Here is a 12,727-nt window from a genome sequence, read left to right as displayed (position 1 = left end):
AGGTTTGTCCTCATTGCTTCATAGAAGGCTTATGTCCTTAATGCACCGCCCAGTGTGTTGAACCTCCAATGTTGTCTATGGATGTTACGAACATCTGACATACACATTTTGATAACTACGTGATAGTTCAGTTAAACGGCTTAGAGTTGAGGCACCGAAGACGTGTTGAAATGTCGCGAAACATATGAGATGTTTCGAGGGCTGAAATTGGGATTTCAGGCTCGTGCCCACGTCAAGAGGTATAAGACCTCCGACGATTTTCTTAGCCTGCAAACTAAGGGAGAAAAGCTCAATTGTTGAACTTGTGCTCAGATTGTCTGAGTACAACAATCGCTTGAATCGAGTGGGAGTTGATCTTCTAGATGAAATAGTGATGGTTCTCCGAAGTCATTACCACCAAGCTGCTTGAGCTTCGTGATGAACTATAATATATCAAGGACATATATGATGATCCTTGAGATATTCGCGATGTTTGACACCACAAAAGTAGAAATCAAGAAGGAGCATCAATTGTTGATGGTTGGTGAAACCACTAGTTTCAAGAAGGGCAAGGGCAAAAGGGATACTTCATGAAACGGCAAATCAGCTGCTGCTCTAGTGAAGAAACCGAAGGTTGAACCCAAACCCGAGACTAAGTGCTTCTGTAATAAAGGGAACAGCCACTGGAGCAGAATTACCCTAGATACTTGGTAGATAAGAAGGCTGGCAAGGTCGATAGAAGTATATTGGATGTATTATGTTAATGTGTACTTTACTAGTACTCCTAGTAGCACCAGGGTATTAGATACCGGTTCGGTTGCTAAGTGTTAGTAACTCGAAATAAAAGCTATGGAATAAACGGAGACTAGCTAAAGGTGAGATGACGATATGTGTTGGAAGTATTTCCAAGGTTGATCAAATATCGTACGCTCCCTCTACCATCGAGATTGGTGCTTGCGTTGAGCATATACATGATTGAATTATGTCTATCGCAATGCGGTTATTCATTTAAGGAGAATAATGGTTACTCTGTTTATTTGAATAATACCTTCAATGGTCTTGCACCTAAAATGAATGGTTTATTGAATCTCGATCGTAGTGATACACATGTTCATGCCAAAAGATATAAGATAGTAATGATAGTACCACCTACTTGTGGCACTGCCACTTAAGTCGTATCGGTATAAAACGCATGAGGAAGCTCCATGTTGATGGATCTTTGGACTCACTCGTTTTGAAAGGATTGAGACATGCGAACCATGTTTGTTGGTAGATATGCATGAAGAAACTCCATACAGATGGATCGTTTGGACTCACTTGATTTTGAATCACTTGAGACATGCAAATCATACCACATGGGCAAGATGACTGAAAGCCTCGTTTTCAGTAAAATGGAACTAGAAAGCAACTTGTTGGAAGTAATACATTTTGATGTGTGCAATCCAATGAGTGCTGAGGCATGTAGTGGATATCGTTATGTTCTTACTTCACAGATGATTTGAGTAGATTTTGAGTATATTTACTTGATGAATCACGAGTCTGAATTATTGAAAGGTTCAAGTAATTTCAGGGTGAAGTTGAAAGATCGTCGTGACAAGAGGATAAAATATCTATGATATGATCATAGAGATGAATATCTGAATTACGAGTTTGGCACAGATTAAGACGTTGTGGAAATTGTTTCACAACTAATACAGCCTGGAACACCATAGTGTGATGGTGTGTCCGAACATCATAACTGCACCCTATTGGATATGATGCATACCATGATGTCTCTTATCGAATTACCACGATAGTTTATGGGTTAGGCATTAAAGACAACCACATTCACTTTAAATAGGGCACCACGTAATTCCGATGAGATGACACCGTATGAACTATGGTTTAGAGAAACCTAAGCTGTCATTTCTTAAAAGTTTGGGGCTGCGATGCTTATGTGAAAAAGTTTCAGGCTGATAAGCTCGAACCCAAAGCGGATAAATGCATCTTCATAGGACACCCAAAACAGTTGGGTATACCTCCTGTCTCAGATCCGAAAGCAATAAGGGATTGTTTCTAGAATCGGGTCCTTTCTCGAGGAAAAGTTTCTCTCGAAAGAATTTAGTGGGAGGATGATGGAGACTTGATGAGGTTATTGAACCGTCTCTTCAACTAGTGTGTGGCAGGGCACAGGAGTTGTTCCTGTGGCACCTACACCAATTGAAGTGGAAGCTTATGATAGTGATCATGAAACTTCAGATCAAGTCACTACCAAACCTCGTGGGATGACAAGGATGCGTACTACTTCAGAGTGGTACATAATCCTGTCTTGGAAGTCATGTTGCTAGACAACAATGAACCTACGAGCTATGGAGAAGCGATGGTGGGCCTGGATTCCAAAATGGCTCGAGGCCATAGAAACCGAGAGAGGATCCATATATGAAAACAAAGTGTAGACTTTGGAAGAACTACTTGATGGTCGTAAGGCTGTTAGGTACATATGGATTTTAAAAGGAAGACAGACAATGATGGTAAGTATCACCATTAAGAAAGCTCGACTTGTCGTTAAGATGTTTTCCGACAAGTTCAAGGAGTTGACTACAATGAGACTTTCTCACTCGTAGCGATGCTAAGAGTCTGTTGGAATTATATTAGCGATTACTGCAATCTTGCAGATAGGATGTCAAAACATTGTTTCCTCGACGATTTTTTGAGGAGAGGTTGTATGTGATACAACCGGAAGGTTTTGTCAAGCCTGAAAGATGCTAATAAGTATGCAAAGCTCCAGCAATCCTTCTAAGGACTGGAGTAAGCATCTCGGAGTTGGAATGTATGCTTTGATGAGATGATCAAAGATTTTGGGTGTATACAAAGTTTATGAGAAACTTGTATTTCCAAAGAAGTGAGTGGGAGCACTATAGAATTTCTGACGAATATGTGTTGTTAACATGTTGTTGATCGGAAATGACGTAGAATTTCTGGAAAGCATATAGGGTTATTTGGAAAGTGTTTTTCAATGGAAAGCCTGGATTAAGCTACTTGAACAATTGAGCATCAAGATCTATAAGGATAGATCAAAACGCTTAATGGTACTTTCAAATGAGCACATACCTTGACATGATCTTGAAGGTGTTCAAGATGGATCAGTCAAAGAAGGAGTTCTTGCCTGAGTTGTAAGGTGTGAAGTTAAGACTTAAAACTCGACCATGGCAGAATAGAGAGAAAGGACGAAGGTCGCCCCCTATGCTTAAGATATAGGTTCTACAGTATGCTATGCTATGTACCGCACCTGAAATGTGCCTTGCCATGAGTCAGTCAAGGGGTACAAGAGTGATCTAAGAATGGATCGCAGGACAGCGGTCAAAGTTATCCTTAGTAACTAGTGGAGTAAGGAATTTTCTCGATTATGGAGGTGGTAAAAGAGTTCGTCGTAAAGGGTTACGCCGATGCAAACTTTGACACTAATCTAGATTATTCTGAGTAGTAAACTGGATTCATATAGTAGAACAGTTATTTGGAATAGCTCCAAATGTAGCGTAGTAGTTGCATCTACAAAATGACATAGAAATTTGCGAAGTACATACGGATCTGAAAGATTCAGACCCGTTGACTAAAACATCTCTCACAAGCATAACATGATCAAACCCAGAACTCATCGAGTGTTAATCACATGGTAATGTGAACTAGATTATTGACTCTAGTAAACTCTTTGGGTGTTAGTCACATGGGGATGTGACCTTGAGTGTTAGTCACAAAGCGATGTGAACTGGATTATTGACTCTAGTGCAAGTGGGAGACTGTTGGAAATATGCCCTAGAGGGAATAATAAATTGGATATTATTATATTTCCTTGTTCATGATAATCGTTTATTATCCATGCTAGAATTGTATTGATAGGAAACTCAGATACATGTGTGGATACATAGACAACACCATGTCCCTAGTAAGCCTCTAGTTGACTAGCTCGTTGATCAATAGATGGTTACGGTTTCCTGACCATGGACATTGGATGTCATTGATAACGGGATCACATCATTAGAAGAATGATGTGATGGACAAGACCCAATCCTAAGCCTAGCACAAGATCATGTAGTTCGTATGCTAAAGCTTTTCTAATGTCAAGTATCATTTCCTGAGACCATGAGATTGTGCAACTCCTGGATACCGTAGGAGTGCTTTGGGTGAGTTAGCTTCGTACGTCTTCGTATGTGCACTCTTCGGAGGAAAGTTTAGTCCACAACGGTGGATGGCGTTTGAGTCGGGCGGTGTGGAGGGCGACGCAGAGGGCGACGCGTCTGGGCTGCGCGAGGCGAAGGGAGACGCAGCGAGCGCCGCGGCGGAGGTGGTTGGCTGGACGGTGGTGCGGCCTGCCGCGGGGCGGCCGCGAGGGGGCGCGTTGCCAGAGGGGCGGCCCCCTGCTCCGCCTTTCTCCGGCAGCCGGTTCTGAGCGCTAGAGGGGATTGACTCCGACATCGACGCCGACGAGGCAGGTTCTCAGGTGAGTTTAGGTTGTTCCGGTGGTTCGCCGAGGCTCAAGGCTGGGTGCTCGGTGGGCGATTTCATCGCCCACGCGGAGGAGCTTGGGGGCTCCTTCGTGGCTGGTCGGTGGCGTGCTTTTGCTCCCGGAGGGCAGGGAGGCCGCCGCCTGGCGGCGCGGATCTGGTGCCCGCCAAAGGGGGTGGATGCGGGCCCAGAAGGCCGCTCGTGCGTCATCCCGGAGGCGGACCGCAGAGATCCGGTGCTGGAGGAGCCCCCTCGGGCTCCTTCGTGCCTGCCGGAGCCGGCAGGGGCTGGCGACAGCGGCGGCGGGGCTGGCCGGGCAGGGGCTGCACGGAACCAGGCTAGGGTTTCCGGGGCACCGACGGCTGGGCCTGTTCCGGTGTTGGGCCAAAGTGACTGGCCCAGCCTGCCAGGGGGTGGGCTGGGAGACCCTGCGTTGGGTCAGCAGGCCTCAGCGCCTATGGGGCAGGTGGGCTCAGTGTCGCTCTCCACCGTGACTGGGCCTGGAGGGGGGCAGGGGCTCCTCACCGAGTCGGGGCTAGTCCAATCAGGCCGAGTGGCCGAATGCGAGCCTGCGCCTCGGCCCGGGCCCAGCGTGACGGAGAAGCCGAGGCCGTCTCCTCCTATTAATAGGTGGATGTGGGTGCCGAAAGGAACCCTAGATCTTTCATTAGGGTTTCCTGCCTCTCCCTCGCAGGTGCGGCATTTCGAACATCTCGCGCGCCGTCTGCACCGATCCGCCCCTCCTCCCCCCCTTTCGTGCTCATACGCCACTGTGGTGCGGATGGGGTCCCGCCGGAGTGACAAGCCCCCCATGTATCCACCGATCCCGGCGACGGAGCGCCAGCGTGAAAAGGATCTGCGGGCGAAGGCGCTCGCCAAGGTGCCAGCGTCGCCAGCGGAGGATGGGGGCTGGGGGCCGCCGCCTCCATGGTGGATCGCGGAGCAGGAGCGGAAGAAGGACGAGGAGCGCGAGCGAAAGAAGAGGAAGAAGGAGGAATACCGGCGGCGGGGACTTGAGCAGAAGAAGGAGCTCAAGCGGAAGGAGTCCCAGCTCCCTCCGGGCGGTGAGCGGGCAGGGGTTCCGCAGGCCAAGAAGCCGAAGCATAAAGGGGGCGGCTCGGCGCCGCTGCAGTTGGCGACTGGCCCCGAGGCGTCTAAGGGATCGGCGGACGCCCCGATCCCCGTGGAAGAGGCCGACGGGCCGGAGTGTTTCAAGTGCGGCAGGGTGGGGCACTACCAGAACATGTGCTCCTTCAAACCCCTGTGTGTCGTCTGCCACGAGGAAGGACATGCGTCTGCCTACTGTCCCACGAGGGGGAGGCCCCTGGCGCTGCAGATCATGGGCAACGCTATTCCAGGCGAAGGTTTCTTCTGCCTCCCTTTCGTGGACACGGAGGGGGAGGAGGTCCGTGCCCCTCTCGTCTCGGATACGGCGATCATTTCGGCGGCGCCGGGCAAGCTTTCCATCCCCATCCTGGAGGCGGAACTCCCTCACCTCTTCGAAGGGGAGTGGGACTGGCAAGTCTCGGTCGTCGGAGCCGACCAGTTCTCGGTCGTCTTCCCAGACAAGGCCATGCTTAGGATGGCAACCCGCAGCGGCAAGCTCTACTTCTCCCTCCACGACATCATGGCGGACATCAAGGAGGCGCGTCCAGAGGAGCCCACGGCCGAGCTCATGCCGGACACCTGGGTCAAGCTGTGGGGCGTGCCACCCAAGCACCGCCACGTGGATCGCCACATGGCAGCCACTGTGATGATTGGACGCCCGATGGAGGTGGATCTGGCGTCGCTGTCTGGCCTGGGTCCGGTGAGGATGCGTTTCGTGTGTCGTGCCCCGGCCAAGCTCAAGGGATACGTGCAGATCTGGTTTAACAGTGAGGGGTACACCTTCCGCCTTGAGGCAGAGATGGGCGCTCAGCAGGACGCGGCTCCAACCCCCCCTCCCCCTCCGCCATCTGGCCTCGACAAGGGCCAGGAAGACAAGGACAAGGACAAGGACAAGGACAAGGACATGAGCACGGGGGATGACTCCATAGACACGGCTACTTGGGACAAACTGGGCCTCAAGGACAAGGATGGGCAGGCTGCGCCTCCGGTGGCGGGCGCGGCTCAGGAGCGGGAGGCGTGCCAAGTGGTGGTGAGCAGCAACGAGACGGGTTTCAACCAGTACGGATCCAACATGACCATGAGCCTCGACATCGACAAGGGCGTCTCGGCGTCCTGCGACTCGGAGGCCCGCTCGACGCTGGTCTCCCTGGTGGTTGCGCTGGTGGACGCGTCTGGGGCTGTGGCAAGCCCTCCCAAGGTGGTGATCGGTAGTGGCGGCGGCGTGTTGAAGCCCCAGAAGAAGACGGCGGGCCGCAAACCACCTGTGGTGGCGCCAGTGGGCACCCCCGAGGTCCGGGCGAGCGTGTCGGTCCGGAGGCCGGTGGTGATGGCACTGGCCTCTCCAGGGAGGCTGGCAGGGGACACCTCTGCGGTCATCTCCCCCCCACCTCCGGACGCTCTTCGGGTGGAGGTGGCCAAGGTGGCGCCCATCCCCACGGCCAGGCGGTCCAAGGCGGTGGCGTCCCCGGCGACTCAAGAGAGGACGAGCTCCCGTCCGAAGGGCGCCAAGGGCAACATGTCATCCCTCCAGCGGGCCCAGCTACTCCAGGCGCAGAAGAACCTTGAAATCGAAGGTAACCCCATGCCCCGCTTTACGATTTTTGAAGATTATACAGATGAGTGCTTGGGGGGTATCTTAGCGGACAGTGGCGTCGCGATGGCTGATGCGGGGGAAGCGCAAGAGGTGCTGTCTCTCATTCATGCGAAGGAAATCGCGCAGGCTGCGCTTGCTAAGGCAGCGCAGGCCCGCGCTGCGCCTGCAGCAAAGGAAGCAGGGGCTTCTCTGGTGCCAGGTGTGCGGCCCGATCAGGAGGACCAAGTAGCAGGGGCTGCATCGTCCTCCCCCAACCGTTGTCCTGCCAGGACACGGCGCGTGGCCAAAGCGGTTACCGCCCGCGGTATCCGTCTACGAAACCGCATCATCTAATGCGTTTCATCTTCTGGAACATCCGAGGCTTCGGCCACGCTGGGAGGCGGACCCAGTTAAGAGAGTTCATTAGGAACGAGGACATCGACGTGGTCGGATTGCAAGAGACTATCAAGGCCGATTTCAACCACCGGGACTTGCTTGCGGTTGACCCGTTGGAGCGTTTCGTCTGGCACTGGGTGCCTGCGGTAGGACACTCCGGGGGTTTGCTGCTAGGAGTTAACCTAGTCTGCCTTGAAGTGGTGGCTTGGGATGCCGGCCGCTTCTCCCTGTCGGCCCACGTGCGGCACCACGCCACTCTTCAGGAGTGGATGGTGATTGCCGTGTATGGCCCGGCCAATCACTCGCTCTCGCTAGAGTTCTTGGAAGAGCTTCAGACAAAGGTGAGGGCTGTTAGCGTGAGCAACCTTCCTCTGCTGGTGGGGGGTGACTTCAACTTGATCCGCTCGGGAGCGGACAAGAACAACGGTATTATTAACTGGTCAAGGGTGGCCATGTTTAATAATGCTATTGCTTCCATGGCCCTTAGGGAAGTGGCCCGCGTGGGGGCTCGATATACCTGGACCAACAAACAGCTTACGCCGGTGCGTTCGGTCCTGGACAGGGTTTTTATGTCCTCGGAGTGGGAGGTGCTGTTCCCCCTGTGCTCTCTACACGCAGAAACTAGGATCGGGTCGGACCACGTCCCCCTCATCCTTTCCTCGGGGGAGGAAAGGCTTAAACGTAGCCCGCGTTTCTTCTTCGAAACAGCATGGCTGGAGTCTCCGGACTTCGAGCAAACCTTCCTTTCGAAGTGGGCGAATTGTGTTGCTCGCATCGGGCGCGTACGCGGCTCCATGGAGTTCTGGATAGCCGCAGGGGCGGGTATGCGAGCGGCTCTCAAAGGGTGGGGAGCTAATCAGGGTTTGGCGGATAAGCGGTTAAGGGTGCGCCTGACTGAGGAGCTAGCCCAGATAGACGCAGCGGCAGACCTGCACATCTTTTCCGCGCAGGACTGGATCCAGCGCTACGCGCTTGAGGCCCAAGTCGAATCCCTCCTCAGGGCTGAGGAAGAATACTGGCGTAGGTGCGGTGGAATAAAGTGGACGCTCAAGGGCGACACGAACACAAAATACTTCCACGCATACGCAAATGGCCGACGCCGCAAGTGCGCTATCCTTCGTCTTCAATCGGAGCAGGGGCTCATATTGCGGCAACAGGATATCGTCCGGCACATCTATGAGTTCTACATCCAACTCATGGGTTCCAGGGAGGAACCCAGGGCTCGCCTGAGGGAGGATGTGTGGGACCCTGCGTTGAGGGTCACGGACGAGGAAAACGAGAACCTGAGCTTAGCCTTCCTCCCGGAGGAGATTGACAAGGCGACGCTGGGTATGAAATCTGACACTGCGCCGGGGCCGGATGGGTGGCCGGTGGCGATGTTCAAGCGGTTTTGGCAAGTGCTCAAAAACCCCATTTTTGACGTGTGCAATGGTTTTATGCGTGGTACGGTAGACATTTCCCGCCTGAACTTTGGGGTTCTCTCTTTGATCCCCAAGGTCCCGGGTGCGGATCACATTAGACTTTTTCGACCTATTGCCTTAATTAACGTCCCGTTTAAAATTTGTGCTAAGGCTTGTTCTACTCGCATGTCTCCGATAGCCCACCGCATTATTAGTAGAACACAGTCCGCGTTCATTCGGGGACGTAACATCTTGGAGGGTCCGCTGGTCCTCCAAGAAATTATCCACTCCCTGAAGCGCGCTCGACAGCCAGCGATTATCCTCAAACTCGATTTTGAGAAGGCCTACGACCGCGTGAACTGGGAGTTCCTCCGGCAGGTACTCCTGGACCGAGGTTTCTCATCGGTCTGGGTTCACCGCATGATGCAGTTGGTCTCGGGAGGCCAAACGGCGATCGCGGTGAACGGAGAAGTAGGGAACTTCTTCCGCAACAAGCGCGGGCTGCGTCAAGGGGACCCAGCGTCGCCGTTGCTTTTTAACTTCGTGGCGGACGCTTTAGGCGCCATGCTAGACAGGGCTCGCCTAGCCGGCCACATTAGGGGAGTCGTGGACAACCTAATCCCGGGAGGAGTGTCCCACTTGCAATACGCGGATGACACTCTTCTTCTTTTCGAGCCCGACACACATAGTATTGCTTCGGTCAAAGCTATACTGTTGAGTTTCGAACTCATGTCGGGACTAAAAATTAACTTCCACAAAAGTGAGGTGGTGTCCATAGGGATGGATGCGACAGAAAGTCAACGGGTCGCCAACCTGCTTAACTGCAAACTAGGCCAGTTCCCGTTTACTTACCTCGGGCTCCCAATAGCGGCAAAGAAGTGTACTATCGCTGACTGGGAGCCCCTCTCCTCCAAGGTGGCGAATAGGGTTTGCCCGTGGGGGGCCGTTTTATGTCTTCAGGGGCAAGATTAATCCTTACCAACACCAGCCTCTCATCTTTGCCCATGTTTGCTATGGGTCTGTTCTTGCTGGCGGACGGGGTACACTCTAAGTTTGACACACCGCGGTCACGTTTCTTTTGGGAAGGAGCGGGACCGAAACGAAAATACCATATGGTTAAATGGCAAGCCGTGTGTCGTCCCAAAACCCAGGGGGGTCTCGGGATCATCAACTCCAAGTTGATGAACATCGCACTAATGTGCAAGTGGATCTGGAAAATGACTCAGGGTGAGACTGGCCTCTGGATTGACCTCCTCTGGGCAAAATATTTCCCGCGAGGGGATTTTTTTGACGCGGCGCCCAGTGGGTCTCCTTTCTGGAATTCCATTCAATCCCTTAAACCCCTCTTTGCCAGGGGCGCAAAGTTTGCGGTTAACAACGGACGCTCTACGCGTCTCTGGCTTGATCACTGGATTGGCCAGCGCCCATTATGGGCGGAGTTCCGACAACTGTACTCCTTAGCGGTCGAACCCGAACAACGGGTGGCCTCGGCTCTTAGCACCTCCCCCCTGTATTAACTTCAGACGTGAGCTAATCGGGCCGGAGTTGGCAGATTGGGATCGCCTTCTGGCGCTACTTGCGGACGCCCGACTGTCGGAATCCGCTGACCTGATCTCGTGGAGACTTGCGAGCTCCGGCAAATTCTCTGTCAAATCCATGTACAGAGAGCTATGCCATGGTCAGATCCCGGCGGCGGCCACGGGGCTTTGGAAGGCAAAGATCCCGCTCAAAATTAAGGTCTTCCTTTGGCAACTTTGTCAAGATCGCCTTCCTACCTCTATTAACCTCGCTAAACGCAACGGCCCTGCCACTGACCCCTGTGCGCTGTGTGGGGTCCCGGAAGATGCTGACCACACCTTCTTCCTCTGCTCCCTGGCTCGTTTCGCTTGGAGCGCGGTCCGGGAGGCTGCGGGAGTGGATTGGGATCCACGCTCCCGACCCGAGCTCGTTACTTCCTTATCTGGGTTTCAAGGCGCGTCTCGTAGGGTCATGTGGACTTGCGCGGCGGCTATGCTATGGGCTATTTGGAATACCCGTAACAAGTTTACCATTGAGGGGGTGTTCCCCTCGCATCCCGCTGACGTTATCTTCAAATGCATCGTTTTCTTGCAGCAATGGGCATCGCTGGGAAGACAACAGGACTCTGATCTCCACCGCCAAGCTATCTGTCGTCTACATGCCGTCTACTCCGAGGCTCGAGCTTCGTCGCCTGCTCAACTGGATGCCGCATAGGGATGGGCAACCCCCTTTTTGGTCTTAGTACCTTCCGAGCCTGCGTGCTCGCTGCTTTTGGGCCGTTCTCCGCCTTGTAACGCAACTGTGCGCTCTTATAGCGGCCTGTCCTCTTATATGTCGTGTTCGTTTATGCTGTTCTGTTCGGTGGTTGTGCTACTCTGCCTAAGTTTGTGGGCTTTATTAATTTAAAGCCGGACGTCTCTGGCATCTATGTTCTAAAAAAAAGGAGTGCTTTGGGTGTGCCAAACGTCACAACGTAACTGGGTGGCTATAAAGGTACACTACAGGTATCTCTGAAAGTGTCTGTTGGGTTGGCACGAATCGAGACTGGGATTTGTCACTCCGTGTAAACGGAGAGGTATCTCTGGGCCCACTCAGTAGGACATCATCATAATGTGCACAACGTGATCAAGGAGTTGATCACGGGATGATGTGTTATGAAACGAGTAAAGAGACTTGCCGGTAACGAGATTGAACAAGGTATCGGGATACCGACGATCGAATCTCGGGCAAGTATCATACTGCTAGACAAAGGGAATTATATACGGGATTGATTAAGTCCTTGACATCGTGGTTCATCCGATGAGATCATCGTGGAACATGTGGGAGCCAACATGGGTATCCAGATCCCGCTGTTGGTTATTGACCGGAGAGTCATCTCGGTCATGTCTGCATGTCTCCCGAACCCGTAGGGTCTACACACTTAAGGTTCGGTGACGCTAGGGTTATAGAGATATTAGTATGCGGTAACCCGAAAGTTGTTCGGAGTCCCGGATGAGATCCCGAACATCACGAGGAGTTCCGGAATGGTCCGGAGGTAAAGAATTATATATAGGAAGTGCTATTTCGGCCATCGGGACAAGTTTCGGGGTCACCGGTATTGTACCGGGACCACCGGAAGGGTCCCGGGGTTCCACCGGGTGGGGCCACCTGCCCCGGGGGGGCACATGGGCTATAGGGGGTGCGCCTTGGCCTATATGGGCCAAGGGCACCAGCCCCAAGAGGCCCATGCGCCAAGAGAAGAGGGAAAGGAAGAGTCCTAAAGGGGGAAGGCACCTCCTAGGTGCCTTGGGGAGGATGGACTCCTCCCTTGGCCGCACCCTTCCTTGGAGGAAGGGCCAAGGCTGCGCCCCCCCTCTCCCTTGGCCCTATATATAGTGGGGGAAGGGAGGGCAGCAACACCTGAGCCCTGGCGCCTCCCTCTCCCTCCCATGACACATCTCCCTCCTCCCGCAGCGCTTGGCGAAGCCCTATTGGAATCCCGCTGCTTCCACCACCACGCCGTCGTGCTGCTGGATCTCCATCAACCTCTCCTCCCCCCTTGCTGGATCAAGAAGGAGGAGACGTCGCTGCTCCGTACGTGTGTTGAACGCGGAGGTGCCGTCCGTTCGGCGCTAGGATCATCGGTGATTTGGATCACGACGAGTACGACTCCATCAACCCCGTTCTCTTGAACGCTTCCGCGCGCGATCTACAAGGATATGTAGATCCACTCCTCCCTCGTTGCTAGATGACTCCATAGATAGATCTTGGTGACATGTAGGAAAATTTTGAA

The sequence above is a fragment of the Triticum aestivum genome, chromosome 1A, assembly GCF_018294505.1.
Source record: "Triticum aestivum cultivar Chinese Spring chromosome 1A, IWGSC CS RefSeq v2.1, whole genome shotgun sequence".
Lineage (NCBI taxonomy): Eukaryota > Viridiplantae > Streptophyta > Magnoliopsida > Poales > Poaceae > Triticum > Triticum aestivum.
Note: the sequence above shows the minus strand (reverse complement) of the source record.